This window comes from Sarcophilus harrisii, chromosome 1, assembly GCF_902635505.1.
Source record: "Sarcophilus harrisii chromosome 1, mSarHar1.11, whole genome shotgun sequence".
Classification (NCBI taxonomy): domain Eukaryota; kingdom Metazoa; phylum Chordata; class Mammalia; order Dasyuromorphia; family Dasyuridae; genus Sarcophilus; species Sarcophilus harrisii.
This window is the reverse complement of record NC_045426.1, coordinates 213584349-213611835: the sequence shown is the minus strand read 5'-3', so window position 1 is coordinate 213611835 and position 27487 is coordinate 213584349. Positions and strand designations below refer to the sequence as shown.

General features: G+C 36.6%; 1 protein-coding gene across 4 annotated transcripts in view; it reads right to left on the bottom strand.

Moving 5' to 3' along the window:
- Positions 1-27487, bottom strand: part of PTPN3 (protein tyrosine phosphatase non-receptor type 3) — a 294046-nt gene that overhangs the window by 233890 nt on the left and 32669 nt on the right. Inside the window, exon 1 of one of the 4 annotated variants that reach the window (XM_031969218.1) lies at positions 10099-10286. The exons of 1 other annotated variant lie outside the window; for it this stretch is intronic. The gene's annotated coding sequence lies outside the window, so the exon portion shown is untranslated. 2 more of the 4 variants (XM_031969227.1, XM_031969211.1) reach the window with 2 other exon arrangements.

The window sequence follows — 27487 nt, the reverse complement described above, 5'->3', positions numbered from 1 at the left end:
TTACTAATTTGTCTGCCTGCCTGCCTCCTGCCTCTTCCCACTCCAATCCATCCTCCTTTCAGTTGTCAAAATGATTTCCTAAAGTACAGCATGTCCCTCTCTCCCCACCTTTTAATAATCTCCAGTAACTCCCTATTAGCTCCAAGATCAAATATATAATCTTCTGTTGCCCTTTCCTACCTTTCTAATCTTTAGTCATTTTAATCTTCTGATTAAACATGATCTAGCTACTCTGACCCATTTGCTATTTCTCTCAAAAGAAAGTCCATCATCTCCATGCTTTTGTCTTGGCTAGCACCCACACTTTGAATGCTCTTTCTCTTCATTTCTGTTTCCTGGTATTTCTGACTTCCTTCAAGACTCAGTTCAAATCTCACCTTTTGCAGGAGGCCTCTCTAACACCACATTCTCTTCCTATCCCCCCCCCCCCCCCCCCATGATCCTAATGGATATGGACTCATTCTCCAATTTATTTTTTAGAATCACATAAGGAAAATGGAAGCAAAGGCAGATAATAGAAGATGAATACGAAAGCCTGACAAGGACAGTAGGATCACGAGGGATAGAACTTGAAAAATGAACTTAGTTTTTAAGAAAAATGCATTGATGAATCTACAAATCCACCATGTTTTGGAAAAGGTATGATTTGGAAACACAGTGTTGCTTAAGAAGTCAGAAAGCCCATAGGACAAGTGTCCTGTGACATATAAGCTGTGTGAACCTGGACAAGTCACTTGACCTTTCTATGCCTCAGTTTCCTCATCTGTAAAATGGAAAAAATAAGGCAGGGCAGCTATGTGATGCAGTGGATAGAGTGTCAATCCTGAAGTAAAAAGATTCCTCTTTCCAAGTTCAAATCTGGCTTCAGATACTGGCTAGCTATGTGATTAGCAAGTCATTTCACTCAACTTCAGAAGAAAATGGCAACCCATTTCCTTCACAGAAAATGGGATCACAAAGAGTTGGACATGACTGAAATAACTGAACAACAATAAAGCACTCACTTCCCAAGGGCTGTTATGAAGATAAAGATATTTGTAAAGCATTTTGCAAACTTTAAAGCTTTATATCTAGACTAGTTATTATTATTATTTTGAATTAGAAGAATGACAGTAGAATACATAAGGGATCTATGCTTGACCTTCATTTTATCACTGTGATGGATTTGGCTCTTTTCAACAATGAGGGGATTCAGGCCATTTCCACAGACTTGTGATGAACAAAGTGATCTGCATCCAGAGAGAGGACTACGGGGACTGAATGTGGATCACAACATAGCATTTTCACCTTTTTTCTTCTTGTTGCTGTTTGCTTGCTTTTTTTTTTCCTTTCATTTTCCCCCCTTTTGATCTGATTTTTCTTGTGCAGCATGATAAACATGGAAATATGTTTAGAAGCACTCTTTTAGATATCAAACTCTATTGAAATGATACTGATATGAAAAAAAAATTGTATCAGTTGTATACAGAAATTCCAAGAATAATATTTAGGAATTGTCCTGCAGTCAAAGAAATAGTAGCATTCTAGCCATAAGAGGCTGTTCTGATAACAGAAGCCACTAATAAGAAGAACAAGATCATCTATATTTTTTAAATTTCTAGTTTCCTTTATTTTTTCCCTTTTGTTATTTTTATTTCATTAATATATTTATGGAATAAAATAAGTATTCCATAACATAATACAATAAAAAAGATGATTGTATTTTACATTATAAATCTACTATATACAACTTGCTATTCCTTTCAAATATAAAATCATCATATAAATTTTCTTTAATCTCTCCCCATCCTCTTCTAGACATAACTGCTATTAGATACAAATAAGGGTGAATGTGGGTGTAGGACATGCATATACATATTGTATGTATATCATATGTATGTCTACAAATACATAAATAGTTATATGTAAATTTATTCTATATTTTTATCAGTTTCTTTCTTTGGATAGTCTTTTTCATATGTCTTCCATAGTTAATTTGGGCATTTATAATAGTCAAAATAAATTTTTCATTTAATGTCACTTTAAAAACAATATTGCTATTGTTCTCTTGGTTCTGCTCATTTTGTTCTTCATTATTTCATGCAAATCTTTCCATGTTTTTCTAAGATCGGTGTGCTCATGACTTATAGCACAGTAATATTCCATCGTAGGATTTTCACAACTTGTTCAGCTGCTCCATAATTAGTGGTCATCCTTTTGAACAAAAAGTCAAGAATATCAAAGAAAACAATGAAAAAAAAATAAAGGAAGGAGGTTTACCAATACCAGATCTTAAATTATATTGTAAGGCAGTAATTATCAAAACTATCGGGTACTAGCTAAGAAATAGAATGGTAGACCAATGGAATAGGGTGGACACAGAATTTGCAGCAACAAATAAATACTTTAACTTTGTATCTGACAAGTGCAAAAACTTAAGATTTGGAGATAAGAATTAATTTTCTGATAAAAACTGGTAAAACTAGGAAACACTATGGCAGAAACTGGGCATAGACCAATATCTTACAACCATTAAGTTAGAGAAGGTCAAAATGGATACATGATCTCTAGATATAAAGAGAGACTTTATAAGAAAATTAGAGGAACATGGAATGTATTACTTATCAGACTTGTGGACAGGCAAACGACAAATAAACAGATAGAAAGCAAAGTTTTAAAAGGTTTAGTACAAATAAACTGTAGCTAAGAGCAGAAAGGAAGCAGAAAACTGGGGAGAATTTATAAGCAGTTTATCATACAAAAGTATCATATCTAAAATATATAAAGAATATTATCAGATCCATAACAATGAGTCATTCCTCATCCAATAAATCAAAGGATATGAACAGTTTTCCAATGAAGAAAGCAAAACAATTTAATTTTTAAAACGTTCTCAATCATTATTGTTAGAGAATGTAGGGGCAGCAAATTGGTGTAGTAGATAAAGCACCAGCCCTGAAGTCAGGAGGAGCTGAGTTCAAATCTGAGATCAGTCACTTAACACTTCCTGACTGTGTGATCCTGGACAAGTCACTTAACCCCAATTGCCAGAGAGAGAGAGAGAGAGAAGGAGAGGGAGAGAGGAGAGAGAGAGAGAGAGAATGTAAATTACAAAAACCTTGAGATATTATTTTACGCCTATCAAACTGGCTAAATTGATAGAAGGGAAAAGTGACAAACATTGGAGAAATGGAAAATTTGTCATTAGTGGAATTGTGAACTGACACAATCATTTTGGAGAACAATCTGAAATTGTGCCCCAAAAGTTGTTAAACTGCCTATACCCTTTGACCCAGTAATAACTCTACTAGGTCTATTCCCAAAGATAATTCAAGGAAAGAAAAAGAGTATATATGTTCTAAAATGTTTATAGCAGCTCTCTTTGAAGTGGCAAAAAAAAAAAAAAAAAAAAAAAATGTTAAGTGCAAGGATGCCATCAACTAGGGAAAGGCTGAACAAGTTGTGGCTTATCCACAATCACCTAGTGATAAAATCAGAAGTGAACTTTGGTCCTGAGATCTCAAATCCAAGATTCTTTCTACTATGCCATAATGCCTTTCATATAAGTACCACTTTCAATCTAAATGGATCTAAACTTAAAAAAGAAAAAAAGTTTAACCATTCTACATCCCATTCTAGTTTTTTCAGTCAAACAATAGCAAATAAAACCACACTTGTCAGTACTCTGCAAAAGTCACCAGCTTCAACTATTTTCCCTGACAAGTAGATTAACCACTCTCTCCTGAATAGCACTAAACCCATAGATTGAAGTTTGTTAGCAAGCTTGGCCAGGCTGATTCCCATCAAGTCGACCACACCTATGCTTCTTTCTACCCAGTGCCTATTCCACATCTTAGGGTGTTTTCCTTACAACCTTATGGTGAAGAGTAAGACTGATTACTTTGCACAGCATTGCCTCACCTAAATCCTATTCACTCGCAAGTCAAGACATCATCTGTGATACCATTGGTCCTCTTCCAAAATGAAGGACAAACAACACTGTGTAAACACTACAAGACTTCTCTCCCTTTCCCTATCTCAATAGACTGTAGTATTTTACCACCAGGGTTTACAGAGAATACCTATACAGAGTACACCCCAATGATGAGATAGTCAGTTGGTCAACCAGCATTAAGTACTTCCTACCTACCAAGAGTTGTGCTAAACTAGGGGATATAAAGAAGGGTTAAAAGAATGGTCTTCTTCCTCAAGGACTGTACATTCTCATAGGGAAGAAAATATATAAATAATTAGGTATATACAGGATACAGAGAAAATAAACAGGAGATAATCTGAAAAGGGTGGGGGTAAGGAGGGAGGAAGTAGGAAGAGTAACCAGGAAAGACCTCCTGCAGAAGATGGGTTTTTGAGCGGAATCTTGAAGGTAGCCAGGAAAACTGAGAGGAAAGACCTGAATGGGACAAAGAATTCTAGGCATAGAAAGGCAGCTCAGGAAAAGTTAAAAAATGGGAGAGTGAGCATTGTGTTTAAGGAATTCCAAGAAAAGCAATTTAGCTGGAGAATTATGTAAATAAGATAGAAGGGGACAAGTTATAAAGCATTTTCAGTGCCAAAGAGAGGACTTTTATTTGATCCTAGAGGCCAACTCTCAACTCAGAGTACAAACATGAAGCGTTGGGATGTCTCTGCCCCAGAAAGAGAACTAAATATAGAGATTAGTAGAATTGTGTTTGAATCCTGACTCTTCTCCCTGTGCGATGTTTGATAAATCACTGTACCCTTCTAGGAGTGAGTTTACTCTTCTATAAAATGAGGGGGTTGAATCAGAACAAGTCCAAGGTTTCTTCTCCTTCTGTGTTCCCTTCTCCTATGACACAAACCAATAGTTCTATAAAGAAAACTCTTTTATGTTTTTGAGACAATTAAAAGATTTCTTTTAAGGCACAGACCTACTCAGTCTCCTTCTATGTTCTACCCAATTGAATCCAAAGGATACATTTGAGAGAACACACAACTTGCCAACATCTGAATGAAAGAATGCCAAGGACACTGCTCCAACCCAGGGTGTGCCTCAACTCATGTCAGTAAGATCTCTTGGCAAGTAAGCAAAAATAACAAACTCTACCTAGGCCTAGAATTGATTGCAGTTATGATAAAAACACTGATCAGTAATGTATGTATTGAGGAGGGAGAGGGAGAGGAAACAGGGAATGAGAGGGAAGTAAGAAAGAATAGTGAGAAAGTCTATGAATAAAAGGGGGAAGTCTACTCTCACATTCTGCCAAAGAAGCCTTGGAAGAAGAGGAAACAAGACAGATTTGTCTTGGATGGTCTGGAAGTCCAAGCAAACTAATTAGCTAGAATGTGGCAAAGATCAGGTGTCAGTTCTTGAGAGCAATGTTCTTGAGAGATTCACTGGATAGGCACACAAGATGCCTCATCCAAAGGCAAGAGACCAATCTACACTGTCTTTTCTACAGCCCTCTAATCTTTATAACTAGAGCCATCTAACCACCTTCCACCTAAGTGTCTAGCCCTACCCCAAACCTAAGAATCAATCCCAGGGAGAGGTCCAAGTGATAAAGAGTCCTAAGGCTATACTACTCTTTATTCATTAGCTCAGCATCAGATCAGTCTTGATCCTACTGCTAAAGTAACTCTGGTTACCTCCACATCCTCAATAACTCTGTCTCTGCTTGTTATAGCATTCCCCTAGGGGAGAGAGTACATCCTTAACTCTACATCATAGTTTCCTCATGAAAAGAGAGAAGGGATACCATTATAGCAGAAGGAAAGATTATGAAGGCGAAAGCAGAAAGATTTGATTTGTAATTTTTTTAAAAAGTGAAAAAGTGAAAATAACCCAGAGTGTTTTGTTTAGATCACCAATAAAGTAGCTCTGCCCCCAGTAAAGAGTAATTTTGGCATTGGAATGACAAGGTAGGGAGGTAGAACTGAAAAACTTCATTAATTCCATTCTGAATCTTTCAGAGAGGTGGCATTTGAAATTCCTTTCAGTGTTACTTCTAAATTATGTTCAATATCATTCTGGTGTAAAGTATATTTTCATTTATTCAGCACTTATTAATGACCTAATGTGGCAGAGCCCTTTATAGGACTCTGTGAGAAAGAAAATTTTTTATAAAGATCTAGGCCATGTCTTCAAGGAGTTTCAAGGATCAAATAAGATACTATCAGGTATTCCTAAAGTCTTGGTGAGGTTTTAAGCTACTAAAGCTTAAAACTTTATAATCTGTCATCTCACCTCTCCAGTCTTCTTACACTTTATTCGCAACCACATACCCTTCAATTTAATAACAACAGCCTCCTTGCTATACCTCAAACAAGGCACCTGTCCCCCCAAACGTTTTCATGGACTACTAAGCTTAAAACTGAACAAGACTTTTTGGACATCCCAAATATGTAAAGCAAAAAAATCTTTGCTAAATCTTAAAGCATTATCTAAATGTTGCTGTTATCATTATAGCTTAGCAGGGAGATCCAATAATTATAACACCTAAGTGCTTAGAATCTGGGAGGGCTGGGGGGGGGGGGGGGAAGGGGAGAGAAGGTATGGAAGAAAAGTAAAAAAACAAACAAACAAACAAAAAACTGCTGTTTTTACAGTGTGCTGGATTTAGAGATCCATGAAAAGATTTCAATGAACTGATGCAGATACTATCTATGGTACCTACCTCACAAGACTATGACATGCAAGATAATATATTTTAAGAATTCTGAAAACTTTAAAGCATTATATACACCATTTGATAAGAATAATGATACCCTAAGGGCTGAGAGATCCAACTTCTAGTCTGGCCTCTGTCACTAACAAGCTTCAAGAAAATAAAGCAAGATTCATTTGTAAAATGAGGCAACCGGGTTAAATGATCTCTAAGATCCTTTTCTGTTCCAAAATGCTATAAGATTCTAGGAACTAACTTCCAAAATGAAAGCTTTAGTCAACTTTGCAAGTAGCGGTCCTCAAACTTTTTAAATAGGGGGCCAGTTCACTGTCCCTCAGACTGTTGGAGGGCCAGACTATAGTAAAAGCAAAAAGTTTATTTAAAGGCCCACAAAACAAACTTCATAGCCCTGGGTGAGGGGGATAAACGTCCTCAGCTGCCAGGCCATAGTTTGAGGACCCCTGAATTAAGCCATTTATTTCTGCAGCTCATTTTTACCAACAACGAAAGTGGAACAAACAAGGTCAATTGACTTACCTATGGATACACAGCTACTAAATGTCTGAGGCTGGATTTGAACTCAAGCAGATGAGTCCTTCCTGACCCCAAGCCTAGGACTCTATCCACAACGGCACTTAGTCACCCCTAAGTGAAAGCTCACTCAGAGTCATAACATGAATCTTTAAATATTTGCCTATGGCAGATGTTTGGAAAGTAATGAAGTCATTACTTAACAAACTTCCCTATTTTCCTGAAATGCTAATAATGTTTAAACTATAAATGAGCCCAACATACCATTTTTTTACACTATCTTGTTTTTTTTTCTTTTATATGTGTATATATATATATATATATATATATATATATATATAAAATGGAAATTTATTGTTTTTCTTTTGTCTTTCTTTTTCTATTTGTTTTTTTTTCTTTTTTTTATATAGCTTTTTATTTACAAGTTATATGCATGGGTAATTTTATAGCATTGACAATTGCCAAACTTTTTGTTCCAATTTTTCCCCTCGTTCCCCCATCCCCTTTCCCAGACAGCAGGTTGACCAATACATGTTAAATACCAACATACCATTTTTAAAGGGAATAAGGTGATTGATAAATGAGGTGTCCTTTTCTTAGCTATCTCATTGCCATTAGAAGTTTCCCTTCTTAACCTCTAAAAATCTAGCAATTCAAAAAAAGTTCTTAACTTCCCTAAAAATAACTTGCAATTCAAAATAATGTTCTTAAAAGTACAACTTCCTAAAAGGGCAAAGTGGAAAGGTGTACTCCTGTAGCCAGACAATCATATTAATATAATATGTGCCTTTCATTAAAGTGTATAAATTTAAAAAAAAAAAAAAGCACAACCTCCTTCGAGAATTCTTTCTGCACTTCTCCAGTTCTGAATCTAACTTCACTTCTCAGAAATTACTTTGTATTTCATATCTATTTTTTCTGAGTACATGTTTTTACTTTTCAATAGATACCCTCAGGAGGAGACCGTGAGGCAAGTGACCTAACACAGTCCTTCCTCACTCAAATCCAATTCACTTACCTGTCATGGCATTACCTCCGGATATCATAAAAACAAACAACAATAATAACGAGATCGGGTAAGATCCTCAAGGATAGACTTTTTGCTTTTGTCTTTGAAGCCAAAGTGCTGAGCACCTGGAGAATAGAGGTTAGAGGTGTGTTTTCATTGCTGGAGAAAGGTCCCAGGTGAGAGAACTCATCTCTCGATGCAGGGTAGCACCTTCCAGGCAAGTTAACAGTTTGAGTGCCCGACACTTTAGGGTCTAGAACACCGACAGATTAAATGATTTGACCAGGTTCACACAGGAGTCAGAAGTCAGTCTTGAATCCAGGTATCTAGCTGCAACTTAATCCTCTGGCACACAGCAGATACTTAGCAATTGCTTGCTGTAACTGTGTCTGTACATCTTCTACGATTCCCTACCTTTACTCCCATCTTCCTTCCATACAGGATATCCCAAAAGGTTGACTGATTGCAATTTCAAGATTTACAGCACTTCTCAAACTTTTGAGATACAGGGGAAACAAGTAACTAAGAAAAACAATCGGTTCCAGTTGGTAAAGGACACCCGACGTGGCCAAATAATTGAAAAACACACCTTAGTCTGAATTCTGTTCCATAGTTTCCACTTCCTGAATTTACACCTTTCAAGTGACCAATGTTAATGACTTCCACTACCACTCCCACCCCACCCCCAAATTCAACTCCCTTTCAGTTCCTATCATCACTAGAAAACCACCGCACATAGCTGCCGCTCTAGGATTTCCCTCCTAGTTACAAAAACCACTGGGCCCAACTTTCCGAGCAGGTAAAGTTCATGAGAGTGGGCGGAGTGGAAGGGGGCGGGGATTGGGAGACAGAAAAAGAGGGAGGGAGGAAGGGGGAAGGGGAGCCCTTAGTGACCAAGAAAAACAAGGGTGTCACATACTCCAAACTCACATCCAGAACTTTCAGTGGCTCTTCCTTCTTCCCCCCGAGATGAGACACCCCCGCTTAGCGTTTTACAGCTGCAAATCAGTCTCGCGTCTGGGCTTCCCCGCCGAAGAAGTTAGTGCGACCGGGCGCACGCACCGCGGCGGAGCAGACCTAAGCGCAATCCTAGAGTTGCTGTCGGCGCTGGCTCTGCCCAGGCCAGCCCAACCCAGCCCAACCCCCTGCAGACCCCGGTCCCTACCCCCGGGGCGCAGGGGAGGTGGAGGTGGAAGCTGGGAGTGGGAAGGAGAACTCAAGAGGTTACTGAGGGCAAAGTCTCTAGTCAGAGACGAGTCTCCTCTGCCCCCCGGGCTCACTCACCTGGACCATCAGGGAGCAGTATGCTACCCAGGTGGGGTGTGTGTCCCAGGAGCGCCAAAGGCTTCCTACTTACAGCCCGAACCTGCCCAGGCTCCTGAGCATGCTCAGTGCCTCCGCGAGTGACCGAGAAGGCATCGCACGGTATCCCGCTCCACTTCTCCCAGTTTTCGCAGCCACCGAGGGGAGGGGAGGGCCGGGGAGGAGGGGGTGTGGGGCCCACGCCTCGGACTCCAACCTCTCTCCAGCAGAGGGGCTGGGAGAGAGCCGGGAGGAAAAAAGAGAGGCAGAAGGGGCGTGACAGGCATGAAAGGAAAAACCTGGCTTTTTTTTTTTTCTTCTCTGGTTCCGGTCGGGGAAGGTAGGATGTATCTGTAGTTTCCTACCCGTAGCCCCTCACTCCAGCTCCCAGAAACAAAGAGGTTTGCACTCTTTTGTTAGACCAGAGCCATAGTCAGGAAACTGCTTTTCAGATAAATGGTCTTGCTTCCTATGCAAAACACCTTAGATCCTGAAATATGCCTTGAACCATCCCCTTTGGGTAGCATGTCTCGTTGCAAAAAAATTCACAAATATTTAAGCCCCCTACACTATCCCTTAGTCCTGTCCGTCTCGTTCACAAAGTAAAGCACCCAGCATCCCATCACCAACCTGCCAATCTCTCGCGTTCTGGGTTCCTCCTCCTTTCCCGGTCGCCACAAAGTCCCGGAGAAGTGGATTCAATTCATTGAAAATTCCGATAGGCTTTGGAAGGCTGACTGGGCATGCCCAGATCTTGGTCAGGTTTGGGTCAAAAGTAGGAAGCCAGGAGCTGGTATAAAGCCCTCCCACCGCCCCCAGGACGCTCTAGTTTAAATAAGTGGTCATACTGTGTGGGCGACGTCGGCAGGATTGGGCGGCTTCTATCTTATCTCCGCTAGCGCTCTTTCTCTACCCCATCTCCTGTGAATTGTAGCGATTTAACCGGCTTTGTACTTCTACCAAGAACTCCCCCAATCGCACCAGGAAGTGCCATCCCTTGTTCAGGGTTGCCCCAGTTCATTTTGTGTGTGTGTGTGTGTGTGTGTGTGTGTGTTTGTGCGTGTGCGTGTGTGTGCGCGCGCGCGTTTAACATCCTTGTTCATGGTTGTTCCAGCTTGATTTGTTTTAACCTACTGAGAAAAAAAAAAGCCATTGATTAAGTAGATTCATGTAGTACTCAATGAATGCTTTCCATATCTAAGGGAAAAATTTGAGTTCGTAAGGAAATTATGGAAGTTGTGTAACTTCTTTCCACATGGATGCTTTTTAGCTGTGGGAAGTATTTGTTCCCTTAAGGCAACAATAATAATTAGTATTCATATAGCACTTTAAGGTTTACAAAGCACTTTACAGATATCCCATTTTTTCAAAAATCGCAATAATCCTGAGAGGCAGATATCTTTATTATCACCATTTAACATATGATGAAATTGAGGCAGAGAAAGGTTAATGACTTGCTTAGGATCTTGTACCTACTAAGTGTTCAAGGCTTGAACTCAAGTTTTCCCCACTCCAGGTTCAGTATTCTAGAAAAAAGCACTTGGGTAAAGACCTGGGTCAACGGGGTTCACTATCTCAGAACATTGTCCCTACCATACACATCTATCAATTGTCAAATTTTGTTAATTCTACCTCCCTGATCTCATCTTGCTATTCCCATATCTGTACATATGGCACTCAGTCATGATAGTTCAGGTTCTTATCACATTTTTCTTTGACTTCTACAAAAAGTCTTCTTTCTAAGTGTTCTCTGTCTCAAGTTTTTAGCTTTTCCAACCCATCCTGCACATTACTGTCAAAGGGATATTCCTAAAGTGGAGGTCTGACCCTGTCACTTGCCTGCTCATTAAACTCCAGAACTTCTTTATTGTCTCAATAGAATAAAAGACCCCTTGAGAACAAGGGCTGTTTCTTTTTGTCCTAGAATCCCCAATATATAATAACAGTTACTGACACAGTTGGAGTTTATTAAATTTCTGTTACTTAATGCATTTGTCTCTAAAATCAAATACAAATCCCCCTGTTTAACTTTTTTTTTTGGGGGGGGGTCTGAGGAAATTGGGGTTAAGTGACTTGCCCAGGGTCACACAACTAGAAAGTGTTAAGTGTCTGACATCGGATTTGAACTCAGCTCCTCCTGACTTCAAGGCTGGTGCTCTGTCCACTGCCACCTCACTGCCTCACCCCTATTTAACATTTAATGCTCTTTACAAACTGACTTCAACCTACCATTATTTTTCAAATACTCTATAGTCTATTTAAACTGGCTTTCTTCTTGTTTTTCAGCTGAGACATTCCATTTCCCCTCAGCATACCTTTGCATAACTTAGTCAGAATGTCTAGAATGAACTCCTTCCTTACTATATCTGATTTCCTTCAAAGCTTTTATGTATGTATGTGTTTGTGTGTGTATATATATATATATATATATATATATGTATATATACATACATAAATATCTATATGTGTGTATATATGCAGACATGCATATATATACATACATGTGTATATGTGGTGTATTCATATATATGTGTGTGCACACAAATATTTTATATATAGTCTATATTTATATGTACATATGTTGTTTTCTTCATAGAATGAAAATTCCTTGAGGGGAGAGACATTTTATTTTTGCCTTTGTATCTCAAGCATCTAGCATAGTGCCTGGCACATAGTAGATGCTTAATTAAATGTTTGTTGATTATTTGACTGGCTATTGCTATAGTTTCCTATTCCTCCTCTCAGTCTTTATTGCTCTCCTCTCTAATCCTTTCTCAACATAGTTATCACATTGATATTCCTAAAGCCCAGGTCTAATTATATTGCTCCCCTACTCTAGAGGTTTCTGTTTCTCTCTTGCTTCTAGGATACAATTTAAACTCCTCTGTTTAGCTTTTAAAACTATACAATCTGTCTCCAGTCTGCTTTTCTAGGCTTATTTCCCATTCCTTTCCTTAATACACTCTACATTTTAATCAAGATCACTTATTTGTTATTCCCAATAGTATTTTATTTTTCCAATTACATGTAAAGATAGTTTTCCACATTCATTTTGGTAAGATTTTGAGTTCCAATTTTTTCTTCCTCCCTTTCTTATTCCCCTTCTCCACCCTCCTCAAAACAGCAAGCAATCTGATATAGGTTATATTTGTACAATCAACTTGCTATCCCCTACGCACATTTCATCTTCTCTCTCCATGCTTTTTCATGGACTAATATTTCCATGCTTGAAATGTACTCCCTTTTCATTTCCAGCTCTTAGAGTCCTAAGCTTCCTACAAAGCCCAGTCCAAATGTTGACTTACATGAGACTTTTCCCCCAGCTTCTGGAGACTCTCCACCATCAAGAAAACATTTTTGTACTTGCATGAACTGATACAAAGTGAAATGAGTAGAAACAGGAAGATACTGTATACAGTAAAAGCAACATTGTGTGATGATCAATTATGAAAGACTTAGCTCCTCTCCACAATGCAAGGATCCAAAACAATTCCAAAGGATTCATGATAGAAAATGCTATACATTCAGAGAAAGAACTGATGGACTCTGAATGCAGTTCTAAACATATTACTTATGCTATCTTCCTTCATTCCTTCCTTCTTCCTTCCTTTCTTTCTTCTTCTTTTTCTTTCTTTGCTTTTTTTTTTTTCTTCCTTGCTTCCTCCCTTCTTTTCTTCCTTTCTTTTTTGTGGTTTTTCCTTTTGGTCTGTTTCTTGCACAATATGACTGATATGGAAATATGTTTTACATGATTGCACACATATAACCTATATCAAATTGCTTACTATTTTAGGAAGAAAGGGGAGGAAGAAAAATTTGGAACTCAAAATTTTGTAAAAATGAATGCGTTAGAAAAATATTTTTAAAAAAGAATACTTCTTTATATATTTTTGTACTTCATTTTCTACATCTATGTTGTTTCTTACTAACAGAATATAAGTTACTTGAGGACAATTTTTTTTGTTTGTTTTTTGTATGATACAAACAACTGACACAGTCCCTAGCATATAGTAGGTGCTAATAAATGCTTGTTAAATTGAATTTAAGTGAATTCCATGATGTTTCCTTGGTGTGAAAGACATATCTTCCTAAGATGATAATAATAAAAAGTTATTTACTCCAGTATAATTAATTCACTAGAAACAAGAATGAAACTGTCTTTCATTTTACAAGAAGAAAACTTGTCAGATTTATCAGCTATTATTATGTTTTCTAATACAAGTCAAATATTTAAAAATAAATATAATGATTTGTTCTGTTTGGTTTCTAGCTTTGTTTTGCTTAAAAAAAAAAAACCTTTTTCTCCTCAAATTAACTGCACAATAATTAATAAAAACATAATATGGGTAGCCTCCTGCCTCTTTACATTTAGACACCCAGAAAAATAACCCCATATTCAAGGAACTCTCCAGGTCACCATTCACACAAATCCATAACTGACAAGCCCCCACCAATGAGTTTACTTTTACTAGCCAGCTAGAGGGCAAATGAGTTCAAAACAAAATACATTTGTAAATAACATAGCAAATAAAATGACGAGAAAAGATCCTCCCATGTACACATGGGATATATTCTGCCACAGGTTACTCTACAATCAATAGGGAAAGGCACTTGTAGAAGACACTGTGACTAGGGAACATATATAGAATTCAGTTATATACCATAATTGATGATGATGATGATGAAACTATCATTTGTGTAATGCTTTAAGGTTTGCAAAATACTTTTCAAGTATTATCTCATTTCATCTTCACAACAACCTTGGATGATATTCTATTATTTCCACTTTACAGATGAGGAAACAGGCAATTATTGAGTGGCACATACCTAGTAAATGCCTGTGGCTGGATTTGAACTCAGGCTTTCCTCATTCCAGATCCACCACTCTATCCACTGCATCAAAGAACATATGCAAAAAGACAAGACCAAAGAACATGGGTAGAGGGGATGCACATAAAGACACATGTGACCAAGCTACATGTATGACTAGAAAAATTCATGCTTCCCAAATTGCAAGTGAATTTAGGTAAAGTTATTGTACAGCCTATTACCAAGTGTTAATTCTAGTGGGCATCACATTTTCTCTTCTGGACATCTTTATTGGTCTTTTGATCACCAGGCAACTCTTTGTTACCATATGCTAAGCTCATAGAATGACTATTGGGATCTCTAATTTGTACTCCAGAGTGGCTAGAAAGTCTCTATCTGAATAGATAATGTTCTTTTGCTAAAAAGGTGCTTTGGCTATGATCCACAGGGCCAGATAACTAACAGACACCAGCAGAATTTCCCTAGGCTAAAAATAAGTGACCTCTATCTGAAATCAATACATGTCCATGGTCACAGACAACTATTTGATTTAGGATTAGAAAATTATTCATTTAATAATCAGTCAACACAATCACATTCAGCAAAAAGTGATCTGGCCATAAAATGCTGAATGTTGGATTGGTGCCAAAATTTCTGTGGCTCTTAGTGAGAATTAGACTTTCAATTCCTCAGCTCCACCTCTCTATGAAAGGCAATATCAATTCATTCTCCGTGGTATAGATTATACTGTTGTTACCCAATCAAACACAGACTTCACCACCTACCTTCAAAGAACTTCATTTTTTTCTTTGGCCTTTCTATAATTCACTATACCCTAGTGAATTGACTTTGGCAAGCATCTCCCATGGTAACAATTAAATCATTATTGGATACTTTATGCCATCTTTATTCTTAACATAGAATAAATAAAAGCAATAAAAAATATATCATCACATATTTTACTCAGTTGTTCACTCAATCTCTCCTAGACAAGCTTTTTCCAAGTGATACACAATTCTCTTTGAACCAAGAAATTCTGGAAAATGCACAATTCAGTTTGCTTTGTTATTATGGTCACTTATTTTGGAAGTGGACAAAGAAATATAGACAATAAAACACATTGCAATTGATATTTGCCTCATTCACTGGACCAAGACTCAAGAACTTGGCACCTGGAACACTGCTCAGGGAGTGGATTCAGGATCCAGTATAAACTGAAGTTCCTAAAGCTTAAGACAGTCAATATCTTGTCATTGACAGGGACCACCAAGTGCTTTTCTCATGGTAAAGTTGGAATGTGCATTTAATAGCAGGGCTCCAGCAAGGAGATCCTGCTTCCATTCTACCTTCTTGTCCTTGAATTTGAACATGATACTTCCTTCTGTTGCTGTATATTTCATTTCCTCTCATACATTTCCCTTTTAATTCCCCTTCATTCTTGGCTTTATGGGAGGGCCAACCCAAAACAGGGAGCTGTAATCATCAGAGGAACAGAGGTATTTAATTCCTGTTATACTTGTAACTCTTGTTTAACCCCTAATTGTGAGCCTGAGTCTCCAAAATCTATTTTAGGGAGTTTGCCCATGAAACTCCACAGAAGTTTGTGTATAGCTAGTTGTGACAAAAAGACCAGTAGAGACACCAAAGCTTACTTCATATGTATGTATGTATACATACACATACATATACATACATATATATATCTGTTAACAATGAAAAAATGCTAACCTTTTAAAAAAAAAAACTTTACTCTGCAAAGAATTTCTTTCTCTCTATATCTATATAATATACTACTCAGGGATTGCAAGAACTATAAGTTTGATTAAAACATAGATAGGAGAAAGAAAATGAACATTTATTAAGCAGATATCATATGCCAGGTTTGTTTATATAATAGCCTTATCACATCTACCTAATGTAAAAATAACAACATACAAACAACAAAAACTCCTACATGTTTGCATTTATTCCATTTTCTCCCTTTCTATAATCCATCTTCCACACAACTTCTGAAATAATCTTTTTTAAAATGTAATTTTATTATTTTATTAAATTAACATGCATTTATTTTCTCTCCCTCCCTATACACTAATTCAGCAAGATAACAAAAGAAGAAAATAAAACTTTATCACAAGCAATTTCCTTTTTTGACCATATCCAAAAAATGTATGTCTCATTCAACACAAAATAATCTTTCTAATTCATGTATATTGCCATGTCATTTAAAACTATAGGTACCTTCTGGATAAAATGCCTTTTGCATCCAATGAAAAGCTTTCCAACCTACTTTTTAGGCATGTTTTATATCATTTCTCATCATGTACTTTGCATTCCAGACAAACTAGACCACTAGTTCTTTGATGATCTCACGTTGAGGTGTCCCTACTTCAGTATATTTGCACAATCACAGTGCCTGTGTAGACAACATCTACAGACAGAATTCATGTTGGAAAAATCCAAGCAGTTTTAAAGGAAACTGAATGATCTTTTCCTGTGATTGATAGACCCAAGTTGTATATGTAATATGAGGAGGAAAGAGGGAGCCTCCAAATTGCATGAGCATGACAAAAAGCTGTGAGTAGGAACTGTCTCATCTGATCAGATATGGTTGAAAGGACACTCTCTGGGCACAGTCATGTTGGAGAAGAGAAAGCCTAATATCTAGATGGTCCAGTCCATGCCATCATAGCCTATGGCACCTCACTCTCCAACTCCCAGGAAGTGGAAAAAAGATATGATAAAGGAAGAAAATGAATGTCAAGACTTAGATGCCATGGTGACAAGCCCAGAACCCGAAAAGGGTTCAAGTGTATTTTCACTTTACAACCAAGATTGCTAAGCCAGAAGGCTACTTTAAGGAGGAAGCAAACATCAATATTTCACCACTCTGAAGCAAAGCTCTAGATGATTCCTAGTTACAGCTCTGGCCACAAGAAGTATTAATTGGTGGTGATGGAAGCATCAGCCTCTGGATGAATTTTTTGGTCAAGCAGGAACTATAGGTTCCAAGAGAACCATGGGACCATGCTAGGACATGACTGAAAACTGGACTAAAGGCAATAGAAGCTGGGGGAAGAAAATAGATCTCAAGAGAATAGGTGTTGGCCCTGGACAGACTCCAGGACTACCTGATAAAAGTGTATTTGAGGCAGAGATTTAACTACTTGGTATAGTTTTGCTATGCTTTATTTTTTTCACCAACCAGGTTCAGATGTAAGTCTCTTTTCCTTTACTTTTAGCATGATTTTGTTAATCTGTAGTACTTGTAAGTTTGAAGAACTACTAAAAAAATTTGTACATATGAGTCATTTTCCTCTTCCTTTGATTTCTTTTGGGTATAAGCCTGGTTATGGTATAGCTATGAATGGGTATGCACACTTTAATAACCTTCTGGGTATTAGAAATTGCTTTCCAGCATGGCTAGACCAATTCACAGCTCCATCAGTAGTACATCAATAAGTCTGTTTTCCTGCAGCTTTTCCTTTTTTTGTCATTTTTGTCAATATGATTAGTGTGAAGTAGAATCTCAGACTAACTCAATTCTCAACAGCTCATGGTGGATCAAATTTGGCAGCCCCTTCAGAGGTGGCTTGTTCTTCTGGAGGGTCACTTGCCCAGCTCCTGGAAGATGCTAGTGAATGTGCCAATGGAGGCCCTGACTTACTAGTAAATTGAATTCAATTCAACAAGAATTTATTAAGCATTCAGTGTGTGCCAGGCATTAGTATTTGAAATCAAGGATACAAAGACAAAGATGAAATTGTCCTTGCCTTCAAAGGACTTGCTTTCCATTGAAAAAAAATATGTTGGTTGGTGGACTTGTGATAGAATAAGTTGTCAAATGCCTCCTATAACTGCTGCAGGAATATCTAAAATTTTGTCAGCAGAGGATGAATATATCAGGTAAAGCATGGATAGTAAAAAGCAATTTATATTTCCCTGTATTTGATTCAGACACATATTTTAGCTTGTCAAGATAGTTTTGTCCTTTAGCTTTGCCATTTGGTATACTAGCTATTTTCTTTTTCTAATCTGAAAATTTGATAAGTATCAATCAAAATGCATTTATTAAGCACCTTCTGTTTGCTGGGTACTATGCTAGGCACTGGAAATATGAATATAAAAAAGTATACATATGCATACACATACATATATACACACATATAAACATATATATATTCAGGATATACATATAGCATGCAAATGTGTGTGTATGTATTTATACTCTATGAGCAAAGCAGAATTAAATTAGTTCAGAGGAAATGTGAGATGCTAAAAGTTAGAGAATCCACCCCAAATGTTATAGGAACTCTTTGTATCTAACCTGTGGCAGAGCATTCCAAGCTTATATTATTCTGATCAGTCACAGTCAGACACACTATAACTCAACTCTACATAGTGATATCATTTTGGTCCTCTCCAAGGATGAAGGACAACAACCAACCATATCTATATTCGAAATATACAAATAGCATGCAAAAATATGTATATATGTATATACATCATATATATAAAGAGATTATTTCATTCTTTGAGCTTGTATCTCCAGCACCTAGTAGGTGCTTAATAAATATTAATTGATTGATTGAGAACAGTCTGATTAAATTTACAGATTAGAAAGAGGGCAAAAGCCAGAAACTATATGATCACAATTACAAAACACTTTCCACAGAAATAAAATCAGATCTAAACAGTTGGAAGAAATATCAAATACTCATAGTTAGGCCAAGCTAACATAATAAAAATTGACAATCTTATCTAAATCAATCTACTTATTCATTTTCATGCCAATCAAACTGCTAAGAAATTACTTTACAGAGCTAGAAAAAATAACAAAATTCATCTGGAAGAACAAAAGATCAAGAATTTAAAGGGAATTAATGAAAAAAAATGAAAGTGACCTAGATGTGCCAGACCTTAAACTATATTATAAAGCAGTAGTCATCAAAACCACTTGATACTTGCTAAGAAATAGAGTAGTTGATCAGTGGAGTAGCCATCTAGGAAAGGGGGAGGGGAGGAGAGAGGGAGAAATAATTTAAAACACAAGGTTTTATAAGTATGAATGTTGAAAACTATTTTTGCATGTATTTTTAAAATAAAAATCTATTATTTAAAAAAATTTAAATTTTAATAACTTGTAATTTTCAAAATTCCTTCACCTATCCCCTTTCCTAGACAAGTAATCCAATATATGTTAAACATGTCCAATTCTTCTATACATATTTCCATTTATCATGCTGCACAAGAAAAATCAGATCAAAAAGGAAAAAAATGAGAAAAAAAAAAAACAGAAAGCAAGCAAAGAACAACAAAAAAGGTGAAAAAACTATGTTGTGACCTGCATTCAGTCCCCATTGTTCCCTTTTTGGATGCAGATGACTCTCTTCATCCCAAGTCTGTTGGAATTGGCCTGAATCACCTCATTGTTGAAAGGAGCCAGTCCATCAGAACTGATCATTGCATAATCTTTTTGTTGCTGTATATAATATTCTCTTGGTTGTACTCACTTCACTTGGTATTAGTTCATGTAAGTCTCTTTAAGCCTTTCTGAAATCTTCTTCCTGATCATTTCTTATAGAATAATAATATTCTATAACATTCATATACCAAAACATAATCGGCCATTCCCCAACTAATGGGCATCCACTCAGTTTCCAGTTCCTTGCTACTGTAAAAAGGAATGCTACAAACATTTTTGCACATGTGGGTCCTTTTCCCTTTTTTATGATCTCTTTGGGATACAGACCCAGTAGAGACATTGCTGGATCAAAGGATATGCACAGTTTCATAGCCATTTGGGCATAGTTCCAAATTATTCTTCTGAATGGTTAAATCAGTTCACAACTCCACCTACAATATATTAGTGTCCTACTTTTCCCACATTTATCATTATGTTTTCCTATCATCTTAGCCAATCTAAAAGGTATGTAGTGGTACCTGAGAGTTATCTTAATTTGTATTTCTCTGATCAATAGTAATTTAGAGCAAACTATTTTTAAAATTTTAAAAGAATGACAATTCTGGATTAAAAAAAAACAGAAAAAAAACACCTCTTGACAAGCTAGAATATGTCTGTATTTAGCAAGAAAATATGTATAGAGATACATGTGAAGTCTTATAATTTTGATTCCAAAAGTAAATTTCATGAGTATAATTCAACATGAAAGAGGCATGAGTAAACAATAATTTTGACTGAAAAAGACCTTGGGCTTTTAGTGAATTTTAGGCCCTATGAATTCATATTTTTAAGATGGCAGCCAAAAAAAAAGTGATCTCTAGCTATGTTAGAAGAAGTATAGTTTCTAAGAATAAGAAGGCGATAGTGTCATTAATTTGCCCTTTCAGAGCCCATTTGGAATGCTAGGCACCACAATTTTTAAAAAATATACAAAAAAACTAAAAAACATTCAAAGGAGAGCGTCCAGGGATAATGAAAGACCTTGAATCTAAACTTTATTACCACTGGTTAAAGAAAATGGAAATGATAAATCATATCATGGGAAACATGGTTGCTTTCTTCAGTACTTTAAAGGCTACTCTATGGAAGAGGGATTAGTTTTCTGTTTGGCCTGGAGTTCAGAGCTAGAAGCAATAGATGGGAAGTTAGAAAAGGGCAAAGTTAGACTTGACTTAAGGAAAAGCTTTTGAATAGAGCGCCCCAAAGTGGAATGGGCTGGTATCAGAGGCAGTGAATTCTCTCTCCCTGGAGATCTTTAAACAAATGTTGAACGGCTATTTTTAGTAGGTATGGGTGGGGACTGATGTCTATTTCAACTCTAAAATTCTGTGATTCAGTATATAGAAACATTTCCAACCCATCAGGAGAATTTTGGAGGGATGTTTTCTGTGTTTTTCAACACTATGAAGAAGTCAAGTTAGGATAGTAACTAGGAATTCTTTGCCAGTTTTTTATCTCCCACCCCTTTTCACCCTGAAGCAGTTCCCTAATCAGGCAATCTTAGCTCTTGCCACAGGGTGGTATTCTGGGCCTGGAGTTCTGAAGGCTGCTTTGCAAAATGCTCACTATGACTTTAAATTTTCTAATAGATGTGAATGGAGGAATTCACTCCCAGAAAGCAATAGGATGATATTGGTCCATAGGAATCAGCTCTTAGATAGTGTCTGGGTTAGAAGAAAACAGTTGTTGGAATGGGTCCAGAATGTGACTGGATATCAACTACCCGGTCTGAGAAATGGAGAAACAAGACTAACAAGAGATATCTAGTACAGATGCAAGTCGTGTATCATACAATGAGCCAATAAGCAGGAGCCGACATTAAAAGGATCAGAGATCAGATCCTATGTCAGAGGCAGAAGCATGGGTAAACCATAAATTCATAAGAGAGTTGACAAGAAGTGAGAACTAGTTTTGAAGTGGTAAGAGGCTTCTATCAGGAAATTTTAAATTCTAATTGCCACACACAAAAAGCTGCATGAGTATTTGAAGGATGTAGGCAGGTAAGTAGTATACCTCAGAGCTTCTTAAACTTTTTCTGGTTGTGACCCCTTTTCACCTGAGAAATTTTTACATAACTCCAGGTATATAGGTATATAAAATGAGTATACAAATCAAATATTTACTGATAATAAATCATAATTTTGTGACACCCCTCCATATTCAGTTACATAACCCACATGGGGTTGTAACTCATAATTTAAGAAGCTTTGGCATAGCAGGTAGAGTACTGGACTGAGAGTTAGGAAGACCTGAGCTCATTCATCTGGCTTCAGACATTTACTACCTGTATGACTATGGACACATTTAATGTGTTTCTGCCTCAATTTCCTCCCCTGTAAAATGGGAATGATAATAGTACCTACTTCCCAAGGGTTGTTGCAAGGGTTAAATGAAATGATATTTGTAAAGCAGTTAGCCTGTCCCCTGGCACAGAGTAAGTACTATATACATATTAGCCCTTTATTATATATTTATATAATATCCATATTAGTTCTTATTATTAATCCGGCTTCCTACCAATCCATTCAATCTTTCTATCTCTTCCAAAAAACAGGTCATACCATCCCTGCCCTTTTAACCTTCTTCCAAGTGGCACAGTTATTCTTACCTTTGTCATATACAGTCATCTCCCCATGCTCTTGCTGCCTTTATTAACCTTCATAGGGACAAAATTACACATTCTGACTTTGTTCAATTACTTTAAAACCTTTCTGGCCAGCAGATAGAATTTAAAAGGTTTGTTTGAAAAAAGAAAAAAAAAGTGCAACATAATCTGCAAAGATCCTTAGAGATGTGTGAATTGTTACCAATTTGTACTTTGGTAGGGAACTTCCAAAGGTTCAGTTGATAAAGCAAAAGGGGGTGGAGAGAAAGGAGGGAGGGAAGAGCTTCATAGCATTTCTCTCTCCGTTTCAAAGTCCAAGGCCCTGTGATTATTTACTTGTGTGTGGGTGTGTGGGTGTGGGTGGGTGTGGGAGTGTGGGTGTGAGTGTGCTAGGGTCCTTCCACAGAACATGTATCATACAAAAGAAGTTTCTTTAAATTGCAATTTATAGTAGTAGAGTGAAATTTACATTCTTCCTACATTAACTCATAGTGCTTACTGCATTGCTAAATTCAATTGGTGATGATAAGTATAATTTCCAGGGAATCTTAGTCCTTTACCTTGATAGGTGATTTCATGTTTTCTCAGAATATATAACTCTTTCCCACTTCCTTGGCCTCTTGAAATCCCTTCCTTCCTAACAGATAGCCCATCCTTCATAAAACTTCTCCACCAACTGAATGTGAGTGCTGCTTCCTTAAATTTCCCCTAGAACTTTGGACTTCACCATGGCATTCTCCCTATACTACCTTGTATTAATGTCAGTTGTGAGCATGTTTTTTTCCTTCTGCTCTCCTCCCTCCTCCATTATATTGTAAGCTCCTTAAGCATTAAGATAGTATCATTTTTCATCTTCTCATTTCCAATGCCTGGCTCTGTACATTGTTCATAGTGAGAATTTAGCAAATGTCCTTTGAATTGAATTAAAAAGTGATATAAATTTATAAGATTTAATTTTCAATGGGTCTGTAAATTTTGAGTAAAGCTATGCTAAATACCTTTATCAATGAAAAAGGATTTACATGAATGTTAAGTGGTGTAGTAGATGGACAGCTAGACCTGGAATTGGGAAGATCCAAGTTCTATTTCAGTCTCAGACACTTATTAGCTCCATGATCCTGGGAAAGTCACTTAAGTTGTCTGCCCCACAGTACTCATCTGCAAGATGGGAATAATAATATAAACTCCTTCCCAGAGCTCTTATGACAATCAAAAGGATTAATCCTAAAATGTAAAGTATTTAGCACAGTGCCTGGCACACAGTAGGTACCTTATAAATAAGTTTCCTTCCTTTTTGTATTCTGCAAACTTTTATAGTAAATCCATCTCTTATTGGTTCCTTGTCACTCATAAAACATTTACTCACTCTGCAAGATTAGTTTCCTGTGAAATGGGCACTAAAAATTATTATATCATAGAGATTTAGAATTTAGAGCTAGAATTATATTAGTTAGGCTTTATTTTATAGATAAAGAAACTGAGACCCACGGAGATTTATTACATGATTTATCACATAGCAGATAAGAAAATAACAGGATTCAAATTCACATGACCCCCAAATCCAGTTCTCCTCTATTTATACTTATAGCAAGGCATAATTTGATTCTCTTTTGAGTTTCTGCAGTTCATAATGTTAGAATAATCGAACAGCAATAAAGGTTGTTCTTGTTGAAAACAGGCTTATTCTGGGGGCAGGTAGTTTATAGAGTACAAGCACTAGAGTGAGGAGGAACTGAGTTCAAATCCAGACTCAAACACTAGCTTTGTGACCCTCAGCAAGTCAATTAACCCCTATAGGGGACAAAGAAGAAATGGGGTTTCTTACTTTTTTTTTTGCTAGTACCCAACTTAGCAACATTTTGAAGTGATAAAGGTAATAGAATGGAAGATTGCAATACTTGAAGGAACTTTTTGAGAGACCATGTTGTGTGGGGGAATAAAATGCTGGATTTGGAGTTAGGAAGATCTACCTTAAATCCTACTTCAGACCCTCACTAGGTCAAGCAAATTACTTACTTTTACCATCTGTAAAATGGATGGGTTGGGTTTGATGTTCCTAAGGTCCTTTCTAGCTCTAAATCTAAGATGAAATGATTCAGTTAAGTTTAAGGAAGTAAGCAAGCATTTATTAAACATCTTTCAAGGGGCAGGCATTGTGCTAAGTGCTTTACAAATTTTACCTCATTTGATCTTCACAATGGGAAAGAGGTTCTGTTTTATCCCCATTTTACAGTTGAGGAAATTGAGACAGATCACACTTAAATGACTTGCAAGGGTCATGCAACTAGTAAGTATCAGAGGTTGGATTTGAATTCAGGCTGACTCCTGGCCCCAAGTCCTAGTCATTCCACTACCTAGCTCTCTCAGCCAAGACTAGTTGACAACAGACATATCAATTCAATTCAATAGTAATTTATTAAGTGCTTACTATATGCTAGTTACTCTTCAAGCTCTGGAAATATAAAAACAAAAAATGAATGAAACAGGATTTTCCCTTAAGAAGCTTATATTTTATTTTCTTACATATTGCTGGTAAGTAATTGAAAATAACCTCTGTCTAGAATCATAAGTAAATCTATGTTTAAAATGACTGCTTATGGGCATACTAAACAGACTGGCATCAATTAGCTTCTTTGGAATCATAAAAGAGAGTCTTCTATTTGGTTTGAAAGCAAAGGAGAAGACTCTGAACAAAAATGTTATATACTTCTTAGAATCTGTAACTCAAGCATTGAAAATAAAATGATTCAACATACTGATTCGATTAAGATAAATTGTTTTATAGATCTGTGAGTTTGTTGAAAATATACTTCTCACCAGTAACATCCATGATTGCTCTAAGATTTAAATTTTACTTTCAGAACCAATACCCTGGTGAGGGCACAGTTATACCATCTGTCTCAATACTGTCATTTTAGAGATTTCCTAGATGACACTCTAGGATCATCACTTATGAAGATGATACTCCTGTAAAAGTGCCTCTTTAATGAACTAAATTTGGCATTTAGAATGGCTAAGACAAAAGACCTAATCAGCAAGATTTACCACTACATCAGAGAGATTTCAACAATTTCTTACAACAGCACTTTCTATGACATGCAGACAAAGAGTACCGGAAACTAGAATTAGTAGAACAAAGAGCAGAAATGTTCTTCATAATATTAGCTTGCCTTTTTTTTTTTTTTTTTTTTTTTTTTTTTTTTTTTTTTTTTTTTTTTAGGGATATCAGCCCCTGCTCAAACTGTGAAAGGTTACATCAAAGTTCTATTCTTAAATCAAGATTCAAGGATAAAGAGTGTCCATGAGAAAGGGCCAATTGAATAGAGAAACTATTTTCAAGATACAGTTATCCCTTTCATATTGCAACTTTCCCCATTGTGGTTTCAATACATTTCAGAGCAGCTTAAGAAATTTAAGTGGGAATTTTGGGGGAGTTTTGTAGAAGCCACAGATGACACACAAGGGCCACTAAATGACACCAAAAAGTTTAGAAATCCAAAAATGCATAAAATATTTATGTAGTATTACATAATATCAGCATATTTTATCTTTTAATATCATAATGATTTAGACTTCTTCTTTGGTATGAAGAGAGGACAAAAAAATTTTAGGTAGATTTTCCAGATTGTGAGGGCACTGTTTCTCTAACCTCATAATGGATAATGGATAACTCTGTGAGTATGTATGCATATATACATATATATACATACACACATATACATGACATATATATTTATGTAATGTATTTGTATTTCAAAATATATGTACTCAATGTATACATATATATTCAAGATCTATCATAGAGAACCAATTAGAGCAAATTATAACATCTGGCACCAAATAACCTTGATTGTTTACATGAAAGTTAAAGTTCCCCAGTTGAATATAAAAATGATTGACTTGAGGATCCTCTCATCAGCTAAATGGAGGCATCTCTCATAGAGCTTGTCATGCACGCTTTTGACTCTAGTAGGAGGGATACATGCATTGGCCCCTAGATAAAGGACATGTGCAACCCGTAGCTTTCATATTTCTTATGATTGAATACTGCACCAATGAAAATTGATGACCAAGACTAGAATAAGCACCCACTCTGTAGGCAACAAGGAATAAGGAAAGAAAGCTTTTGGTCTTTTTTGAAGCAATCCCCCTTTTATGTAAATAGTATTTTTTCTGTTAAATGTAAAAATAGTTTTAAAAATTCATTTTGATAAGATTTTCAGTTCCAAAGTTTTGTCCCTTCTTCCTTTCCCTCCTTCTTCTCCAAGACAGCAAGCAATCTGATACGTTATACATGTACAATCACGTTAAACATATTTCCACATTAGTCATATTGAGAAAGAAAAAAAACAGAATAAAAGAGGAAAACACCATGGGAAAAAAAAAAAGAAACAAAGAAAGTGAAAATAGTATGCATTCAGACTCTACAAGTTCTTTCTCTGGGTATGGATAGCATTTTCCATCATGAGTCTTTTGGAATTGCCTTCAATCATTGTATTGCTGAGAAAAGCTAAGCACAATGTTGCTGTTAACTATGTACAATAATCTCTTAAGTCTGTTCAATTCACTCAGCATCAGTTTACATAAGCCTTTCCAGGTTTTTCTAAAACCTGCCTGCTCATCATTTCTTATAGCACAGTATTTCATCACATTATATACCATTCAGCCATTCATTTCCAATTCTTTGAGTCAACTCTTCCTTGCAGTGTAGTCTATCAAATCGTTCCTTGACTTCTAGGAAGCTGAAGGAAAAAAAGGATTGTTTTCTTTTCTCCTACTCTGGCAGCAATAGCAACAAGTCCATAGCTGCTGCTTCTGTTTTGTGTTTCTTTTCCTCAGCCCATGTCACTGAATAGTGATATAGAAAAGTGGATGTTTCCAGAGCAATCCCAATAGACTTTGGACAGAAAATGCCATCGGCATCCAGAAAAAGAATCAACACATGCTATGTTCACCTCTTTTTCCTGTTGTTTTTTTTTAAATCTTTCAACTGTCCCTCCCTCCCTCTTTCCACCCCCACCATCTTATTGGTAACTTCTTGAGTTGAATAGCTTAGGTATTGGCTGCTGATTAAAGAGGTAATTTACACAAAGACTTCTTGGAAATGAAGATATAACCAGTGCTGGGAGGATCCTGCTGCTGAA